An 18,341-nucleotide genomic window follows, 5' to 3' on the forward strand; every position below is an offset into this window, starting at 1 on the left:
ATTGTTCAGTCTTATGGCTTAGGGGGTAAAAGCTTTTCAGGGTCCTGCTGGTTCCAGACTTGGTGTATTGGTATGGTTTGTCGTGCGGGAGCAGAGAGAACAGTTATGACTTGGCTGGCTGGAGTCTTGGAACATTTTTGAGCTTGGAGGGCACTATGGTGTTGAACGCTGAGCTGTAGTCAAAGAACAGCATTCTGACGTTGGCGTTCCTTTTGTCCAACTGGGAAAGGGCAGTGTGGAGTGCAATAGAGATTGCGTCATCTGTGCATCTGTTGGAGCGGTATGCGAATTGGACTGGGTCTAGTGTGTCTGGGATGTGGTGTTGATGTGAGCCATGACCAGCCTTTCAAAGCGTTTCATGGCTAGAGATGTGGTGCTACGGGGCAATTGTCATTTACACAGGTTACCTTGGCGTTCTTGGCACAGGGACGATGGTGGTCTGCTTGAAACATGTAGGTATAACAGACTGGGTCAGGGAGAGGTTGAAAATGATCAGTGAAGACAGGCGGCCAGTGCATGGGAGAGGACAACTGCCTGTGTCATTGAAGCCACAGAAGTTCAAGGCCAACCGCGGTACTGCAGGCTTTGTTAGCAGAAAGCAGTGTCCCCATTATAGTGAATGGAAAAAGTGCAATCTTTGATAAAACATTTTTAGAAGACAATTATGGTACCAATAACTGCTTCTAATACACCAGATGTACATCTTTGAACCGATTATTCAGAAGAAGAAAAATATTCACACAGAAGAAGTTATAAGGATAATTAAATTTAGTTGCTAATGGCAGCCTGCATTAACCCGGTCGGCCTTTAACTTGAGTTACTCAATGAGAGGGGGCAGCGCTGAGCTAGCCTGCAACGTCACTTCCTGGAGAAGATCAAACTGTGCATGTTATGGAAGATTCTCAATTGACAAAGACCGTCTTCTCTCCTCCGTGACCCAGAAACCGATGAGTGGTCGGTGAGTTTGTCAATTTGTTAGTAGGTAGACGGAAGTGTCCTCCCCTCCTTGAAAGCCACCTTTCATTGAGGATACTTATCTGTATCCTACCGCAGAAGAGTTTCAAAATCCGCCACACCCCCTTTGAATCAGTGTTTGTTTTGTCAGAGAAAAACATGCACACGTTTAAAAACAATATGCTTTTGTTTTGAGGCTTACTTCCCCGTGGGCTTTGAACGGGTCACCTGGCTCAACCCTAGGAGGCAGCCAATTCCAAAACGAATGCAATCACTTTTCCCCTTAGAAACTCCTCACAAATTGGTAACCCGGGGAAGATAATCGAATCCCCTCACTTTACTCTTGCAGGACTTCATTACCCAAACAACACTTCACAGACATGAGAATCGTCACAGTATTGTTGCGGAAGTGCTGAGGCAGGCTTATAATAACGTGAGTTTCGGTTTAAGGCTCCTTCGCTTCTGCAAAAATATAGATTGCCATTTTTTCTGTAACTCTGTATTCGTAAGAAACACGGGCGATGACAGCTTTAAAGTATGCTGGCATGGATGATAGACAGCGAGGATGAGTTGTCTCCAGGATGGGAAGAGAGATCTTCGAAGGATGGATGGGTTTACTATGCGAAGTAAGCTAAAATGAACTATTGCGCATAGTTTCAATGAACCAGTCCATTTCTACGGTCTCATCCACCACCAGCGCCGCTTGCTTTTATGGCAGTGTTATCCTTGCCATAAACCAGTTCTTGAACATACTAGCCTTATCGATTCAATATCGCCCACAGAGAAGAGCAGAGAAGCTTTGTTTTGATGCTGTTAGTAACTAACAGCAACAGTTAGCTAGTTTGATGGATCCCCCTCTACACAGTCATGAGGAAATGAAGACTGGGATCATCCCAAGACAGGGAAGAAGAGGCGCTGTGCTCTAGGTTTTGGGTAACTAACTGTCCAGTCTGACCCCATTCCCAACTTTTCTCTTTCTCCCACCCACCTCTTACTGTACATCCCCATTCAATAGGCTTTTTTGCAAGCGTGTGTGTAATTGTCATTACTTATGCACATTGGACCCAACTTAAGGGTGTTAACGGTTAACCTATTAGCAGCCGAAAATACATTGACCTGTAATGCTTATCGGTCTATAGGTTAATTTCCACAATTGTGTAGAATCAAATTGGCGCGTGGGTATTTTCGTTAATCATCACGCATTTTAGGTATCACGCGCACAGCATACAGAGCATAGTTTGCTACCATCTGTCAGCGTGAGAGTAACTACTCAAAAAGTCTGTAGGCTACTGGAGTGAAACCTGCTTTTGTAAGACCAGTCATTGCGCAGCAAATAACAATTTCAAATGCCATGATTAAAAAAAGTTATTTTTATTTCTCAACTCGTAAAGCGCGCCTCCCATTCGGATGCATATGCTATAGCCTGCCAACCGTTAACTATCAGCACGTCACCCACCACTTTGCAATGCGAGTTTGAGGCAGTATAATTGTTTGAAACCTGAACGCCTTACCTTGCGAAAATCCATCCATAGAAACGTGGAGGCAATTATTTTATAAAGACTTCTTGCAATTAACCAGCATTTCTCTCCTGTTCTATTGGTTTTCATATCAACTTTCTTTCGTTGTCCAGAAGCCAAAGGCACAATCCTTGTCATATTAGCAACCGATCATAGTAGTTGCTATTAGATTCGCCCTCTTTCTAAATTTAACGGAGATTTTCATCTCTGTCACATATGGAACTGCTCGCATTTGGTGCGCAGTTTAGAACCGTGTTTTCCGCGATTGCATTTGGGCAAATGTTTGAAAATGACGTCTTTTTTAGCGGCTTCATTACAGGAGTTACATCTTCAATTATAGCCTGTTGACAGTAAGACGATAGGCTTACTATTGTTGCATGTTTTCATTAAGCTCTTATTAATGAAAAATGCCCGGTCCTTGTATGCAGCATAGTATCAGAGAGGAAGAGGCGAAGCCAGAGGTTTCACTCGCCAATGCATTTCTATGGGTGTTTTTTGGGCCTACGCCCATTCTTAGGGCGGAAACATAAGCATCTCGTCATTATATACAGATCTCTGATAGTATTTTCTATTGGTGAAGTTATTTTACCGTTTGGTAAAAAAAAAATGTAACCGTTTGTTGACCGGTTAATGAGGATCAGCTAATCGGCAGGAAAATTGACCAACATTTGCATCCCTAGACCCAACCTAATGTGTACAAGACTCACCAGATTTTTCTTATGGAACTGGGTGCACTTGAATGTTCATAGTGAGAGGTTAAAACACTGATAAATATAATTCTGCGATTGTAGAGTTATCCTTCTGTTAGGATGGCACTCAGTAACAGATATTGATTTAATGGTATGACTCTTGCTTCTGAATGACTAACGGGAGGGTTTTCTTCCCCACAGATCTACCATATGGATGGGAGCAGGAGACAGACGATAAAGGACAGATCCTCTCTTCCTGATATCCTGAACAACTAGCAAGCTAAGGGGTGGCAGTAAAAAATGAAAATAAGCACTTTATTTGACAGTACATACATTTACCAGGCATTTACAAATAAATTACAAGGTAACATGATAATTACACAGTGACAACCTAATACTTGTTTGTTTCTTTGGGATTCATTCCAATGAGCACCATTTCATATAGGAATGTACCAGAAAGTAGCAATTGTTTGTGCATTTCCTGTTTAATACCAGGTAAATAGCAGTGGAAACTGCTGTAAAGTCTTTTGACCCATGGCTGTGAGCAGCCTATCTATGCCCCACTGCCTGCCTGCCTGAGACTGTTCATGAGGCCTTGTTTCGGTAGAGAGAGACCTCTCAGAGCATGCTTACAACCACTTAGCGTAATAGTTATCGCAAGTTCATACAACATCAAACTTACTCCCCGCTGCTCTTTCTCTCTCTCCTTCATGCTCCCCTCTCCCTTTGCCCCTTCCCTAACAGTCACATTAACAAGGGGAATACCTACTTTCACCCACGGCAGGCGTTCACGGTGGAGGATGTGCTGGTGAAGCCGACGTGTTACGACAGTAACACAGCAGCCCTGGAGATCCTGCAGGGTTGCAACCTCTCAGACAGGGTGGTCCTCATCACCGGGGGCAACTCTGGCATTGGTGAGTTTAGCACTGTGTGTGTGCAGTGCACATGTGTCTGTGTGTAATTAACTTACTGTATTTGTGCCTTGATAGTTAGGAAGTGCACCTTCATTATTTCACCAGTAGGTGGGGGTATTGCACCACAGTCCTTTTAGTCCAGTCCGGACAGTGCTTCTCTGTCTTCCCCCTGCAAGCCAAAGCTTAATTGTATCCCTTTATAACCAGGCATTCATCAACATTAACCTCCAGAATGATACACTTAGACTGAACAAATCATTCCCAACATGATTACCCAACATGATTGTATTGAAGTTCATTAACTGAGCTGAATTGTATGTCATTGTTAACTGTAATGAATGACGGCCATTTGTGGCGAGCAATTGCATGGCTCACTGTATAATGGCCCTGGAAACAAATGCATTTCCTCTTCATCTCTGTGTAAATTAGCACAAGTAGAAGCTATTCATCCACAGTCGCCGCTTCAGTTGCAGGGAGATAACAACAGAGCAAGGGAAATTAAACAAACATAAAATCGTTAATTGTCTTTATATTCAAATCATTCCTCTTCCTAAAGTTCTGGATTTGTAAATGGAGTGAATATATCACTAGAGATGGTTGTGAAACAGTGTTGTTGTTTTCAGATTTATAATGGTCAAGACTTCAGACTGACTGAACAGGAGAGGTTGAAGACTTTCTCAGCACTTAGCTTCCCACCCTTAATGGCATTTATATATATATATATATATATATATTACTTTGGGCCAGGGGTTCTGCACCACTGTCAAGTTTGTACCCGTTGTTCTAAAGAAGGAACAAAACAACAAGGAAAACATACAGTGCAGAACAAAATACAAAACTCTGGCTATGGTCCAAACACACCAAGACAGTCGTGAAGAGGGCACGACAAAGCCTATTTCCCCCTCAGGAAACTAAAAAGATTTGGCACGGGTCCTGAGATCCTCAAAAGGTTCTACAGCTGCAACATCGAGAGCATCCTGACTGGTTGCATCACTGCCTGGTACGGCAATTGCTCTGCCTCCGACCGCAAGGCACTTCAGAGGGTAGTGCGTACGGCCCAGTACATCACTGAGGCTAAGCTGCCTGCCATCCAGGACCTCTACACCAGGCGGTGTCAGAGGAAGGCCCTGAAAATTGTCAAAGACCCCAGCCACCCCAGTCATAGACTGTTCTCTCTACTACCGCATGGCAAGCAGTACCAGGGTGCCAAGTCTAGGACAAAATGGCTTCTCAACAGTTTTTACCCCCAAGCCATAAGACTCCTGAACAGGTAACCAAATTGTTACCCGGACGATTTGCATTGTGTGCCCTCCCCCTGCCCCCCTGCTACTCTCTGTTTATCTTATATGCATAGTCACTTTAACTATACATTCATGTACATACTACCTCAATTGTCCCGACCAACCAGTGCTCCCGCACATTGGCTAACCGGGCTATCTGCATTGTGTCCCACCACCCGCCAACCCCTCTTTTACGCTACTGCTACTCTCTGTCCATCATATATGCATAGTCACTTTAACCATACCCACATGTACATACTACCTCAATAAGCCTGACTAACCGGTGTCTGTATATAGCCTTGCTGCTCTTATTTTCAAATGTCTTTTTACTGTTGTTTTATTTCTTTTACTTACCTACACACACACACACACACACACACACAAACCTTTTTTTTTCGCACTATTGGTTAGAGCCTGTAAGTAAGCATTTCACTGTAAGGTCTACACCTGTTGTATTCGGTGCACGTGACAAATAAACTTTGATTTGACGTTGAAGTCATTGGAGGGAAACAACTTTTACCACGTAAGAATGGACTAGTCAAATGCAAAAACATATAGGCCTACTGTCACAAAATGCCTATTGTCAACTGGATAAAGCTGATGTACTTTATAGTCCTCTTGCCAAGACACTTTCCAGTGAGTGAGATGGTGTTTGTTTTTTTTCTCCACAAGAGGGCACAGAAGCTCTTTCAGATGGAATGTGGCGATCAGAATAGTACACTGAGCTTTACACACCTCGGTCCTTTTGTTTCTCTTAAAGGGGCAATCTGTGATTGGTACATCCATTTTTTGGACATATGAATTATTGATATATATACCCAGTACCTCTTGATGAATATAACTTATAATGCTTAATGAGCTTAGTTTAACTGTTGTACCCCATCAGAACCCAAAATATAAGCCTGTTTTTATTTGTTTTTGCTTTGTAAACAATTTAAATGTAAACAAACACTGTATGTCCTCAAAACATGGCTAAAACTATCATTTTGATATCATGAATGCTCAGTCCTTGTGTTCGTAGCTCTATCTATGAATTTGAGTGGTTACGTTTCTCTATCCCCATCCCTCAGCTGTTTACCAAATCAGTGGCTGGTGGCCTCATTGTTATTGTTCGAACTGCAGATTGCCACTTTAAGATACAGAATATCTAATTTATCAAAAACACACTTTGATATTTGAACTATAGGTTTCGCTGTTGGTCCATTGATTCTGATTAACTGTGATGCATTGCGCCCTGTCTCTAGTTTATGTTCCTCAGTGACGGAGGTTTTTGTTTTTCAGTTAAAATTATCAGACACAATTATAAACAAAATATCCCATTGATATTATTATTATTATTATTATTATTATTATTATTACTAATATTGTCTACAGTTAAATGTTTTTTCTGAAGTGTCAATGGCTAATGAACACACATTTACATGTACCTTTATCCTCCACTTTTCTCCCAGTGTACTGTATATTAATTAATCTGCTATAATGAACAGTATGCCAATAGTAATTGCCACCAGTAGCGAGCTCTCTTGACATCCCCATGGCCTATGTGTGAAATGTGCTTATGCCAATTGACTAGACACAGTGGGAATTTTAATTGCATCAATAGTGTCCATTCATTTGGTCAAGGGAATTGTTTCAACAGGCAATACAATGACATGTATTTTTCACTATAACGTTACCGGGCTATTATTTAAATGACATGTTTCCATTTTACTGTGTTAATTTAGCTCTTAATGCATGGGGAATGTACATATGAGGCCATTTATGCATGAAATGTAATGCGGTATGGTTTTGTGAACAGGCCTGAATAGGTGCTGGTAATATTGCTGGAAGGTGATACAGGACTGTGGTGCGTCTCATTAATGTGATCACTGTTCTGTATTCACAGCATTAGTCTTCTTTTCTCCCTCCCTCCTTTGTAATTTAAAAACTAGTAAGAACCCCTATTGTGTCTTTAATTGCAGTAATGGAAATGAATGGTCACTGTCTCTCTCTCTCTTTCCCCCTATCTCTCTCTCTCGCTCTCTCTCTCTCTGTCTCTCTCTCTCTCTGTCTCTCTCTCTCTCTCTCTCTCTCTCTCTCTCGTCTCTCTCTCTCTTTCTCTCTCTCTCTCTTTCCCCCTATCTCTCTCTCTCTCTCTCTCTCTCTCTCTCTCTCTCTCTCTCTCTCTCTCTCTCTCTCTCTCTCTCTCTCTCTCTCTCTCTCTCTCTCTCTCTCTCTCTCTCTCTCTCTCTCTCTCTCTCTCTCTCTCTCTCTCTCTCTCTCTCTGTGTGTAAAGGTAGTGTTCTCTAGCCCTCCGGTCCACCTGTATGTGTACCATTGATCCTGTAGTGACTGTGACCCTGACTCAAGCATCCCATCCATCCCCATTAATAGCCCTTGCTCTAGCCTTCATTATCCTCCATTCAACTAACTCTACACAGTTACTGTAATTACAGGCCAAGGCTCCACTGTACTGCTTGTCTTTAAATGCTAGGTAGCATAAACGTAACCACATGTAACATGGATTTGCATAGTATATGTAACATAGTATATCCATCAAAAGTCCCCATGCGAAGTTACACCTCACTTTTCTATTTTTCTAGTTATTACATAAAACCAAAGAATGCCGAAGTCATGCTGGGAAAATGTTTTTTGTTGGTTGTGACGTAATATGGAGGACCCGGCAAGCCAGCCTATTCCCTGTAATGTAAACTCCAACAGAAATAACTTCAAATATATAACTTCAAATTAAACTAAATCATTTGCACTTATTAGTACTAATGCTTTTTCACTTATTGCACTGTTTTCAATCAAATTGTCAGCCAACTTACAAGCGCATACTTTATGAATTTCTTGTTTCAAATCACCTTGCATGGTTGCTAGCCAACTAGCCTGGTAACGTTAGCCCTACTAGCCTGCTAACATTAGTCCTAACAGCATGCTAACGTTACTTTCACACTGCATGGGTCAGCCAGTTGCTTACCACTACATTAACATAAACCAACGTTTTGGAAATACATAACACCATCTACCCAGTTAAAACAAAATAATGCTACCAGTATATGCAGTTATCTTTGCCAGCCAGCTAAACTTAGTTATTTTAGCCTGCTAGCTAGCCTAGCCAGCTAACTAGCCTAGTTGGCCAACTACCATGGTTGACATAGCTACAGTTGAAGTCGGAAGTTTACATACACTTAGGTTGGAGTCATTAAAACTCATTTTTCAACCACTCCACAAATTTCTTATTAACAAACTATAGTTTTGGCAAGTCTGTTAGGACATCTACCTATCTAATTTTCCCAACAATTGTTTACAGACTCATAATTCACTGTATCACAATTCCAGTGTGTCAGAAGTTTACATACACTAAGTTGACTGTGCCTTTAAACAGCTTGGAAAATTCCAGAAAATGATGTCATGGCTTTAGAAGCTTCTGATAGGCTAATTGACATCATTTGAGTCAATTGGAGGTGTACCTGTGGATGTATTTCAAGGCCTACCTTCAAACTCAGTGCCTCTTTTCTTGACATCATGGGAAAATCAAAAGAAATCAGCCAAGACCTCAGGAAAAAAAATTGTAGACCTCCACAAGTCTGGCCTGAAGGTACCACGTTCATCTGTACAAACAATGGTGTGCAAGTATAAACACCATGGGACCACGCAGCCGTCATACCACTCAGGAAGGAGACGCGTTCTGTCTCCTAGAGATGAACGTACTTTGGTGCGAAAAAGTGCAAATCAATCCCAGAACAACAGCAAAGGACCTTGTGAAGATGCTGGAGGAAACGGGTACAAAAGTATCTATATCCACATTAAAACAAGTCCTATATCGACATAACCTGAAAGGCCGCTCAGCAAGGAAGAAGCCACTGCTCCAAAACCTCCATAAAAAAGCCAGACTACTGTTTGCAACTGCACATGGGGACAAAGATCGTACTTTTTGGAGAAATGTCCTCTCGTCTGATGAAACAAAAATAGAACTGTTTGGCCATAATGCAAGCCGAAGAACACCATCCCAACCGTGAAGCACGGGGGTGGCAGCATCATGTTAAGGGGGTGCTTTGCAGCAGGAGGGACTGGTGCACTTCACAAAATAGATGGCACCATGAGGACAGAAAATTGTCAATATATAGAGGCAACGTCTCAAGACATCAGTCAGGAAGTTAAAGCTTGGTCGCAAATGGGTCTTCCAAATGGACAATGACCCCAAGCATACTTCCAAAGTTGTGGCAAAATGGCTTAAGGACAACAAAGTCAAGGTTTTGGAGTGGCCATCACAAAGCCCTGACCTCAATTCTATAGAACATTTGTGGGCGGAACTGAAAAAGCGTGTGCGAGCAAGGAGGCCTACAAGTCTGACTCAGCTACACCAGCTCTGTCAGTAGGAATGGGCCAAAATTCATCCAACTTATTGTGGGAAGCTTGTGGAAGGCTACCTGAAACGTTTGACCCAAGTTAAACAATTTATAGGCAATACTACCAAATACTAATTGAGTGTATGTAAACTTCTGACCCACCAGAAATGTGATGAAAGAAATAAAAGCTGAAATAAATCGTTCTCTCTACTATTATTCTGACATTTCACATTCTTAAAATAAAGTGGTGATCCTAACTGACCTAAGACAGGGAACTTTTACTAGGATTAAATGTCAGGAATTGTAAAAAACTGAGTTTAAATGTATTTGGCTAAGGTGTATGTAAACTTCCGACTTCAACTGTATGTAGTAAGCCAGAGAACAACAGCAACTAGTATAGCACAGGTAGGAACCAACAGAACACACACTAAAAAAGCCAGCAGATAGAAACTATAGAGAGCGGAGACTTACCGATTGACGGCTAAATTAGCTACCAAAGAAGAGCCAAGGAGAGAGGGGTTTCAGAAGGAGAGGCCATTTCATAGGCCGAGGGAGAGTCAGCTAATCCAATATAGTGAGGTAAATCCAAAGTAGATTGATTCCAGAGGCAATAATCCAGAGGCGGCATTGGGCACAGGAAACGAGGGGAAGCATCAACAATAAGACAGAGATTGGAGGAAGGCTCCAGGCAGATGGAAATTATCACAACAGCACAGATAGTCAGCTACTGTAGCACGCCAGTACTAAGCCAAGGTTGAAAAACTCTGGTGGCCTATTTCACAGAGAACAGGCCAAAAAGTTGACCAAACAAATTGGAGGATGAAAAATAATCTAAGAGCAACCGAGTTACTAAACATTTAGAGCAGGCAGGAAAACATTTTCCACGTTCCTTTTGAGGCAAAGGCAAGCTTGCTGGTGCAGGAGAAGTCAGAGCAGCCGAGCAGGATCATGGGGCCTCCACGTGTGGGAAATCTAAATGGTTGTTTACATCACACCTCCTTGTGATTGGTGGATTGAAGCTCACCTCTGCCAACACTCGGTCTGCATGGTTAGTGGCTAACATTACCCAGCTCACTGATTGTTAGCATTATTTGTAGCGGTTCTGCATGGTCCAGGGGAAGGTAGTCTCCTCTGTTCAAATTCTGAGAGCCCATCAATATTGTCACCTTTTAAAAAAAACTTTTATTACAAGTTTTATTGTTAGTTCTTCATAATACCAAACCTGCCAACTGTCAACACTTTGTCCTCTGCATGTTCACACCTGTTAAGGCTATTCTCATCCATACTGAACAATGTGACAGGTTCTGTTTATATCATATCTTCACTACTGACAATAGAACATGTGAATGAGGCGAAGCATATATTTGTATGAAATATCTACATCCATTCAGAGTGTTATATGTGTGCGCTAGATACTCTGTAGGGCCTGTGTGTGCTCACGGGAGGAGTGTAGTTCTCTGGGGTGTCATGTTATTAACTTGATAATATGACATATGGTTTAGTAATGGTTAGTTATGGTCCTAGTGACCCTCTCTGTCTCACTACAGCAGGCCTACATGCAACCCATCCGTATCCATCAGGACGGGCTCCACAAATAAGACTTCTGTAAAAGGATTATTGAATTCTTATTCTTTTTTTTTATCAGTTTGATTCATTTATTTTTTATTAAGATGTACGTTTAATTTCTAACATTTGCTGAACATTTCATTTCACTGGGATAACCTAGATTTTTTTGTGTGCATGATTTGTGGTTTGATTTCAATTGGACATGAATTGTACGATTTTATAGAGGACATTTTAGATTGCTGGTTTACAGTTGTGGTACTTTGTCTAAAGTGTCTGAACAAGCTGAGAATTGTATCTAAATAGCTTTCCCCAGTCGTGTGTGTGTGTGTGTGAGAGAGAGAGAGAGAGAGAGAGAGACCTGGGAAAGCCCCCTGTCTCAGTCATGCTGTGAATTTCACATGGTGTTGGTGGTGGATCAATGTCACAGTAAGAAGCAGAGAAGAGTTAGGAGGGACAACTAGTGAATAACAAGGTATTAGGGACTGAAAGATGTAGCGTATATCTCTATCTCTGAACATCATTCCCTTAGTGTTTTAGGTCTTTAAATGTTATTTGTTATTCATTGTTCAGTGTTTCTGTTGATCCTTGTGTTGTGTGGATTATGAGCTAGGCCTGCTTTCTCCTCTCTCTGGAAGGACATATCACTAAACTGATGCAGCCAGTTGCGTAGCGGAGAGGAGGGAGGCTCAGTGTGCAGATTAAGCCCATAGTCAGGCTTTGTGATGGAGCATTAGATTCAGGCAGATTTGTCAAACATAACTGCCATTAAATTGGCAGCAAAGCCCTGGTATTTATTGCACCACTGCTGTTTGTGAATAAGGAACCCTTTGAGTGGCCCAGCCATGCGTTAAACCAACCGCTTGGTAAGGAGGGGATTCATTATTCATACTGGGATTGACTAGGAGGAAGTAGATGCATAAGAAGATGCTTCTGGAGACGGGGGCATGCAGCGCAAGTTTGTAATGTGTGTGTGTGTGTGTGTGTGTGTGTGTGTGTGTGTGTGTGTGTGTGTGTGTGTGTGTGTGTGTGTGTGTGTGTGTGTGTGTGTATACACTGTGTGTGCAAACAAGCTTGCGTGTATGTATACATCTTCACTGTGGGACAATCTCTTGTGTAAAGTCCTCTGTCTCCTCCTTGGAGATAACTGGTGTTATTCTAACGGAGGAAATGGAGTTTTACAACAGGAATTTCATGTCCTCTCTGAGGAAGATGTTTACTGGCTTCATAATGAGAACCAGTTATGGTTGGTTAGTCAAATTATTCAACTTTATTAACCCTGGACCAAATTCACAATGCAGACCCAAACCGGTGTAACGTGAGGAATTGTGCTGGAGGCCAGGAGGGTTCGATAATGATTACAGCTCTAATATCATTTAACTGGAATGGTTAGAGAGAGGATGGAATACATATATGTGCTTAAAGCCCCTCAGTGGAATCAAATGAAAGGCTACTGGGTTATTGTGTGTAGTCAAGTAGTTTATAGACCCATCGGGTTTACAGTGTGGGGATGATGAGATGAGAGCTACGGGAAGGGGAGGGTGGATTTTGATGACAGTGATGTGTGTGTGTGTGTGTGTGTGTGTGTGTGTGTGTGTGTGTGTGTGTGTGTGTGTGTGTGTGTGTGTGTGTGTAACCCGTTACCGTAGGGACAGGGTTGACCGGTGTTATTGGAGGCCATGATGAAGTCTGTCTGTGTGTGTAAAGGTAAAGGCTGAGGTGACCAGTGTGATGGGAGGCCTTGATGAGAGATTGCGGTGGGAGTTGTAGGTGGTCACAGGGGGAGTGGGGAGGGGGTCATGGAGGTGTGTGTGAAAGGCCATGCAATGTGGAGCATGAGGGGAGTGTGTGGGGCAAGGTGGGGGTTAAGAGGGGTCAGGCCAGGGGTAATAGAAGCACTCCAGGCCTCTCAGTTGGAACAACTCACCCCTGGGCTGTAATTACAAACCATACATCCCACTTTTGGGGTGACACCACCTCCCTGGAACTAATGGAAGTACTGCAGTTGGAATGGAGGAGAATTAGAGCGCTCATAAGAGCAGGTGTGGAGGAGGGGCCATTCTTTTTGAGAGGGAGCGAGAGAATCTGATTTGATTTTAGCTCTCTTTGCCCAAATCAACACAACTAATTTTACTTAAATGCTCCTTTGGACGCAGATGTAGAGTTGTTTTTCCATTTGCCAAATAAACAGGTTTACTGGTAATGATCTCATTAGGCTGAGCCAATACACCTGTGTACGGAGGGAATACGGACAAACAGAGCGTTAAATCACACTCATTATTGGGGATATCAGGATGGCCAGGATCCTAATGTACCATGCAGAGTATCCACCCACTGGTTGATAGAGATTTCACACTGATTATACAGTACAGTAGTAATACAGTATTATAATGATGGAGGCTGTGAATCTGAGCAAAGTTGCTGTAACTCTCTGGTCCTCATTTGCTGGTAGTCTGGATTATAAGCACTTTTAAGGAAACTTCTCCATTGAGAATGCTTTTTAATCCTGGAGTAGGCTTCATCTGGGTCTGGGTAACCAGCCTGAAAAATGTGCTTTGTGTTTCTCTAAACGCTTGCTGAGGAGTATTACATGGCCTCTTTTTATCCCTGAGTAGAACACACCTCAGCCTGACCTCCTGTCATGTTCTACAGTCTGGGTGCCACGCTAAATAACCTCCCCTGTTGTTCACCTGACCAGGAACTAATCTCGGCACCAAGGGAAACACAGGCGTGAGGGCGGGAAGCCTCTGTAAACCAACGTCATTCTCGTTATTTCACAATTAATGTCAAGTCCTTGTTATTTGTCATGAAGAAAACACAACTCCCTCGCCCATGTTGTTGTTGCTGCCAAATTCTCATTTGTACTCCATTATGGAAAACACTGGTGTCGATTAATTTCACTTTCATGCTTGGTACACACAACAAGTGAGTGTGAGGTGGCGTTGTTTACCCAGCTGCCAGTGTTCTTGTTCAATTTAGACAGGATGGAATAATCGTTGTTTAAGCTGTAGCATGCATGCCTGCCTACCCTCCTGTTCTGATTGCTGTTTATAATTTGTAAGTTTAAGTCCAACCTTGGGTTTGTTGCTTTCCGGTTCTTTGTTTAACGTAAATCAGATATTGGTTGAGAAACTTTCACATTTTATGTAATAATTCTCACGTTGTATTTTAACTGCAGGGGGGGGGCGGGCGGGGGGGGGGGGGGCATAGAAATAGAGTACACTTGGTATGTAAGTATGCCTGTTCAAACAAGTGTTTATCTACTATTTTTATCTAAATGTCAGAGTGCAACTCTTCCACTTCTTTCATGTTGTTATTATTGTGAGGGGACCATTAGCACGGACAGCTCTCTCTCTCTCTCTCTCTCTCTCTCTCTCTCTCTCTCTCTCTCTCTCTCTCTCTCTCTCTCTCTCTCTCTCTCTCTCTCTCTCTCTCTCTCTCTCTCTCTCTCTCTCTCTCTCTCTCTCTCTCTCTCTCTCTCTCTCTCTCCTCTCTCAGTAAGGTGTCATATGATTTAATTCCATGCTTCAGTTGTCAGAGAGCCCCTCCAATCCCACTCCAATTTACAGTTTTAATAGATATTACTATTTAACACTCCACTCACAATTAGGCCTCCTAGTTCTCCACTTAATGAAAATCAGATTAAGACCTAATCTAATTACCGGTTGGTTTTAATCCACGCTGGCTGTGATACTGGCTGTCTGCCGTGCCTCCTCTCAGCTCCTCTCCGCCACAACCACTTAGTGTGCACAAACCTGCCCTATCGGTCTGTCACTCACCACTCTACGCGTGTGTGTGTTTCTGTTTATTAAAGATGTGTAAATGAGTGGATACTGAACGGTTTATTGCACGCTGTTAATATCGACTTCTTAACAAGAAATAAATATATGATTTAAGGAAAATGTTATCTTGTAAATGAATTCTACCTCTGGGTTGAAATGACCCATTTAGACCGGCAACTTAGAAAATAACTTCCGTCTCTATCTTGGTTTTTTTGTTAGTTTTATCGTGACTACATGAGTTGGATAAATCCAGTTCCTATCAGAACAACTTTTGATGTCATAAATGTTCTTATCAGTCAGTCTTTGAAGTGCTAGAATATCACACCAAGGTTTGATATGAAAGTTCTTCTCAAGTCATTCGAATGGTTCTGATTTTCTAGTTGTCTTCTCTATAACTTCAGTTGTTAACCATATCATCAACATCATTGTTATTATTGCTAGTGTAATTGATACCGCATTACCACTCCAACCAATATGAATCTCCATGTTTCTCTCAGTACAGTCAGTGGGTAGTGATACCTTCTGAGATGGCTTGTGGTTGGTTTCCTATAACTGTATCGGGGACTAGCGGGTGAAGCCCTGAACCACATTAATTCAATCAGTGTCATCACTTCACAGAGACATGATTAACTTTCCCCAGTAGACCCTTTGGCTCCCTCCTCAGTGATATAAATTATATGCAACATAGATATGGATTCTAACCCATCTTTTACCCCTTCACAGTCAACTGCCCTGAGTATCTCTACATTATCTCCCAAAATAACTCATCTTTAAAGCATTACTCTGTCTCCCTCCTCTCCCTGTCTCTCTCTTTTCTGCCTCCACCCTCTCTATGTTGCTCCCTCCCTCCCTCCCTCCCTCCCTCCCTCCCTCCCTCCCTCCCTCCCTCCCTCCCTCCCTCCCTCCCTCCCTCCCTTCCTCTTCTCCTCTCTGTGTGTATGTTTTGAGACAGCCAAGTCGTTTGCCCTCCATGGGGCCCATGTGATCCTGGCCTGTAGAAACGTCTCCAAGGCCAGCAAGGCTGTCAGCCTCATACAGTACACACTGAGCTTTATTCACCTGCACATACAGTACACACGGAGCTTTATTCACCTGCACATACAGTACACACTGAGCTTTATTCACCTGCACATACAGTACACACTGAGCTTTATTCACCTGCACATACAGTACACACTGAGCTTTATTCACCTGCACATACAGTACACACTGAGCTTTATTCACCTGCACATACAGTACACACTGAGCTTTATTCACCTGCACATACAGTACACACGGAGCTTTATTCACCTGCACATACAGTACACACTGAGCTTTATTCACCTGCACATACAGTACACACTGAGCTTTATTCACCTGCACATACAGTACACACTGCGAGCTTTATTCACCTGCACATACAGTACACACTGAGCTTTATTCACCTGCACATACAGTACACACGGAGCTTTATTCACCTGCACATACAGTACACACGGAGCTTTATTCACCTGCACATACAGTACACACTGAGCTTTATTCACCTGCACATACAGTACACACTGAGCTTTATTCACCTGCACATACAGTACACACTGAGCTTTATTCACCTGCACATACAGTACACACTGAGCTTTATTCACCTGCACATACAGTACACACTGAGCTTTATTCACCTGCACATACAGTACACACTGAGCTTTATTCACCTGCACATACAGTACACACGGAGCTTTATTCACCTGCACATACAGTACACACTGAGCTTTATTCACCTGCACATACAGTACACACTGAGCTTTATTCACCTGCACATACAGTACACACTGAGCTTTATTCACCTGCACATACAGTACACACTGCGAGCTTTATTCACCTGCACATACAGTACACACTGAGCTTTATTCACCTGCACATACAGTACACACGGAGCTTTATTCACCTGCACATACAGTACACACGGAGCTTTATTCACCTGCACATACAGTACACACGGAGCTTTATTCACCTGCACATACAGTACACACTGAGCTTTATTCACCTGCACATACACTACACACTGAGCTTTATTCACCTGCACATACAGTACACACTGAGCTTTATTCACCTGCACATACAGTACACACTGAGCTTTATTCACCTGCACATACAGTACACACTGAGCTTTATTCACCTGCACATACAGTACACACTGAGCTTTATTCACCTGCACATACACTACACACTGAGCTTTATTCACCTGCACATACACTACACACTGAGCTTTATTCACCTGCACATACACTACACACTGAGCTTTATTCACCTGCACATACACTACACACTGAGCTTTATTCACCTGCACATACACTACACACTGAGCTTTATTCACCTGCACATACAGTACACACTGAGCTTTATTCACCTGCACATACAGTACACACTGAGCTTTATTCACCTGCACATACAGTACACACTGCGAGCTTTATTCACCTGCACATACGGTACACACTGCGAGCTTTATTCACCTGCACATACGGTACACACTGAGCTTTATTCACCTGCACATACGGTACACACTGAGCTTTATTCACCTGCACATACAGTACACACTGCGAGCTTTATTCACCTGCACATACGGTACACACTGCGAGCTTTATTCACCTGCACATACGGTACACACTGAGCTTTATTCACCTGCACATACGGTACACACTGAGCTTTATTCACCTGCACATACGGTACACACTGCGAGCTTTATTCACCTGCACATACGGTACACACTGAGCTTTATTCACCTGCACATACAGTACACACTGAGCTTTATTCACCTGCACATACAGTACACACTGAGCTTTATTCACCTGCACATACAGTACACACTGAGCTTTATTCACCTGCACATACAGTACACACGGAGCTTTATTCACCTGCACATACAGTACACACTGCGAGCTTTATTCACCTGCACATACAGTACACACTGAGCTTTATTCACCTGCACATACAGTACACACTGCGAGCTTTATTCACCTGCACATACAGTACACACTGCGAGCTTTATTCACCTGCACATACAGTACACACTGCGAGCTTTATTCACCTGCACATACAGTACACACTGCGAGCTTTATTCACCTGCACATACAGTACACACGGAGCTTTATTCACCTGCACATACAGTACACACTGCGAGCTTTATTCACCTGCACATACAGTACACACTGAGCTTTATTCACCTGCACATACAGTACACACTGCGAGCTTTATTCACCTGCACATACAGTACACACTGCGAGCTTTATTCACCTGCACATACAGTACACACTGAGCTTTATTCACCTGCACAT

The 18,341-nt window shown here is 42.7% G+C and overlaps 1 long non-coding RNA gene across 1 annotated transcript in view; it reads left to right on the forward strand.

Annotated features, from left to right (window-relative positions):
• The first annotated feature begins 1,354 nt into the window (after window positions 1-1,354).
• LOC106573387 (WW domain-containing oxidoreductase) overlaps window positions 1,355-18,341 on the forward strand; it is a 256,795-nt gene continuing 239,808 nt past the window's right edge. The window contains exons 1-5 of the long non-coding RNA XR_006759697.2: window positions 1,355-1,887; window positions 3,362-4,074; window positions 4,698-5,344; window positions 7,630-12,206; window positions 15,968-16,070. This is a non-coding gene — a long non-coding RNA (WW domain-containing oxidoreductase). The remainder of the gene's footprint in view (window positions 1,888-3,361; window positions 4,075-4,697; window positions 5,345-7,629; window positions 12,207-15,967; window positions 16,071-18,341) is intronic.

Source organism: Salmo salar, chromosome 16 (genome assembly GCF_965601325.2).
Source record: "Salmo salar chromosome 16, fSalSal1, whole genome shotgun sequence".
Classification (NCBI taxonomy): domain Eukaryota; kingdom Metazoa; phylum Chordata; class Actinopteri; order Salmoniformes; family Salmonidae; genus Salmo; species Salmo salar.